We start from the raw sequence: 4,064 nt of genomic DNA on the forward strand, positions 1-4,064 counted from the left end.
CAAGCATAGAACAAATCAATACCACACAAAGAAACATAAACTCACCGTGAAATCACACAGTCGGCTCGAAGAGGATGTTCTAGGACTCCATGCCAGACACAATTGACTAACTCACATAATCAATCAAGACATGCAATCCCAAACATCTACAACAGAAACCTAGTGAACCCAAAACCTAGAACCGTAAGGGCTCTGATACCAAAATGAAACGACCGACCCCTTTTTTTTTAATAAATAATAAATAATATATATATATATATAAATAAACTACAACTAGTGGTCCCATACCCACTAGCCACCTAACCATATTCACAATCAACAGCGGAATAACATAAATCAATATCCAATAATAACCAATAACAATCCGATATTATAGCAAAGGCAATATCCCAATACCAAACAACAAGAAACATGAAACCAGCAACCTAGCAATGTTTCTAATGACTCAACTCTAGCAACCTAGCAATGCCAGACAACATCCAATCGAGTCCCAAGAACATCCTCCTCTTCATTGCCTTGATTCCACGATCACACTTTGCCTTTACCTGCACCACAAACACAAATAGAGATGCATGAGTATTTGATAAACACTCAGTGAGGCAATCCTCCCATCTACTGGGCTATACACACAAGCAACAATGATTCCATAGTTCCAAAACAAGCAACAAACAAACACACAAACCAGGAAATCAAACATCGTCTCGCTGGAAGGGAGGTGTCGACCGACACCAGCCTAGTGTCGACCAACACTGGCGCAATGGTGTCGACCGACACTACCCCACAGTGTCGATCGATGCCCAATTTGCTGGTGCCGACCGACACCAAGTGGTATCGATCGACACTCTCTCTACAACTGCGATCCGCGTGAAGTTGAGAGTCGAATCTCGCTCCCAAATCTCCTCCAAAACGCCCAATACTCAATATCCAAGCCTTATACCTCCTTAGGAACCTGTATCAACCAATCCCAGCAAGAAAAAAACACACAAACAAGCAACAACAAGCAAGAACAAGGGAATCAAAGGCTTAGATTAGCCATGGTCATGCACTCACCTTCTAAAATGAAAATGAACCGTTAACTATCAAATCCCTCCTGTGAAAAGCTATTCCTAGGCGTCACGAAGCTTCCCACAAAACTTCAGCACGATCAGATCTCAGATGAAACCGCAATCGATCCCGAAACTCCCGCTGGTCTCAAACCGCGACTGAGAAGAAACGCCCCAAGAAACTGCCGATATCTCCTAGAATATTAACCCAAATATACTTCTGTAAAAAGGGAAGTGTACGAAAATCTCTTAGCTACAACCTTACCAAAACTCAATACCTTTCAAAACGCTTTGAGTATACAGATCCTCCTTCTCCCAAACCCTGACGATTCTGTTCCTTTTTACTTTGAACACCAAAATCAAGTTTACTCTTCCTTCTCCTCTTCCTCTTTGTTTTTCAGCGGCTAGGCAACAACAAAACACGACCTAGGTCGTTCTCCCACTTAAATATCACGGTTTAATAGTTTTCCCTAAACCAAACCGGTCTAAATCGAATAAAAACTCAATCTGGTCGAACCAGAAAATCAGTGGTATGGACCGACACCCCCTTGGTGTCGATCGACACCCTCACCCAAAACACTCAAATTGGTTTGCGGGTGTTACAAAAATTGATTAAAATCATGTAGAAAATCCGATCCTTAATAGCTGAACTTGATTTTATTAAAAAAAAAATTTTACTGAAATTGAATTGGGTGATAAATATTTCAGTTCTTGACATCCTAATTTGAAATTAACCTCTGCAGTTGATATATGACATCCTAATTTGAAATTAAGAAAAATTAATCGTCATAAATATCCCAATTTTTGAAGACGCGGCGAAAGAAGTGTGTAGAAACAAGAAAACGAAGATCAGGGGAGAAGAAAGGATAAGCTTTTATTTTTCTAAGTTTTTTTTAATTTGCATCGTAAATGTATACCCGTTTGCAATTGTACTATTTGTTACTATAGTTCAGCGGCTAAATCGCCTGCTCACGTGCGTTAGAGTTCTATGGTTCGATCCTTGAGTTTTTGAAATTTATTTTCCTTCAGTTTTTTTCATAAAACAATAAAACGACGTCGTTTAAGGGTCCAATGTGGCATCCAGTCATCATATATTAACGGAACAGTAACACTGTTAATCGATTTGATGGTTTTGGCTTGATTTCAATAGTTCATGTGGAAAATTCAAATTTTAGTTAAGTTCATGTAGTTTTAGGCACACTCCAAAGATATGTGTATGAATACGATAAAGCAATTAAGTTCAGGGGGAATTGGCTGTTTTCCCAGTAATTTCATTTATGTGCATATTTTGATGTTAGGAAATCTAAACTTAAAGTTGAGATTGGAGGAGTCAACATGAAAGAAAAGTCAACGAGAGAGAAAAGTCAATGGCGAACCGCTGGTTCCCCGAGAATCGTCATTCCGGCCAACTTCCTCCTTCAGCCTCGGCTGAAAGTAGTCCCAATCGTCCCCCACCCTTCCCTCCTGACCCTCCTGACCTTAGCCCTGTCCCCTCTCTTTCTGAATTCCCCCCCCTTTCCCCCATTTCTCCCGTCCTCTACCAACTACCTTCTCCTCAAGCTGAATATATCGACCCTGCGAGAGTGGTTTTAGCACTCCCTGCTCATCATAAGTCAACTCATGTGGTAGTGAATGCTCAGGCACAGGCAATTCTTAATTCGTATCATGATTCTCTAAGACAAAACTCTATATCTGAAACCCGGGCTACTGTAGCAGTTAGAAACTTTTTAGCTCAGACAAATGGTTTACTAGCCACTCCACCTCCAAAGGTGGTTCGTCACTTCATCAAAGCTGCACAACCTGCAAGTACTCAACTTGTTGGCCCAACAGCCTCTCAGGTTGCTCCTGGTCCAATTCACCCAACTGTTGCTCATACACCTTCTACTGAAACTCATGTTTTAGTTGCCCCTGCTCTTGTCTCAAGCTTACCCACCCCCGTCTCAAGCCTACCCACCCCTCCAGTCACTGGTACTCATTGTCCTGTAGTAGCAGTCTCTGTCCCCCTGATTCAAGTTCCCTCTATCCCTACTGCCAGTTCTCAGGAAGCAGTTCCCTTGGTAGATGTTCCAAACTGCCCCTCCTCGCAAGATCCAATTGTTCCACCCCAAAGCAAGCCAGTCAAATCCCTAGCTCAAAAATTAAAATCTGATGCGGATAGGACTCTCACAAGGCTAGCACCGGTTGAATATTCGTCGTAAGGGAAGCCTCGTGTCACTATCCCTAACTCTGTTTTCCATGAAGGTGCAGAAATTCATAAGGACTTCATTATTGGTCGTTTCAAAGGAAGACTGCCAACCTATAAGCATATACAAAGTGGGCTTAGTCATATTTGGGGTCAAGGGCAAAGATTAGAAATTCATCTCAATCATGCCAATAACTCAATGCTAGTCAGGTTGCCAAACGAATACCTGCGTACAAGGATCCTTGAAAAGAAGATGTGGTACATTGGGGAATGCATGTTTCTGGTGACTCAATGGGATGCTTCGGGTGGAGCAAGCACTGATCTTGATGCAATCCCCATCTGGGCACACCTCAAAGGAATGCCTTTTGATCTGATGCACCACAAAGGTATCAGCTTGGTTGATGGTCTAGTTGGTGAATCTAAAGAAATTGATGAGTTTACAAAGAATCTGGTCAGCTTATTTGTTGCCCATGTTAAAGTTGAAAGAAATCTTAATGAACCATTACCTACATCAGTTGAAGTGGAAAGGTAGAATAGTGAAGTCATTACTATCGATGTTGAATACACGTGGGTTCCCCCTACGTGCTCCCATTGCAAGGAGATTGGCCATGTAATCAGGTTTTGTCCGTCTGTAATCCCCTCCTGGCCCTAAGCACGAAAACCATCAGTTAAAGAATCTATGAAAAGCACTGCAGTAAAATCTAATGTGGATAAAGGGAAAAGTCTACCTGTAAGTGCACCTGGATCCCCTTCAAAGACTGTTATTGGAGTTGGTTGTTCTTCGGTCTCCCTTTCTGGTAGCCAGCCTCTCCCACCCTCTGAACCCAGTCACCCCCCCC

Source organism: Camelina sativa, chromosome 9, assembly GCF_000633955.1.
Source record: "Camelina sativa cultivar DH55 chromosome 9, Cs, whole genome shotgun sequence".
Lineage (NCBI taxonomy): Eukaryota > Viridiplantae > Streptophyta > Magnoliopsida > Brassicales > Brassicaceae > Camelina > Camelina sativa.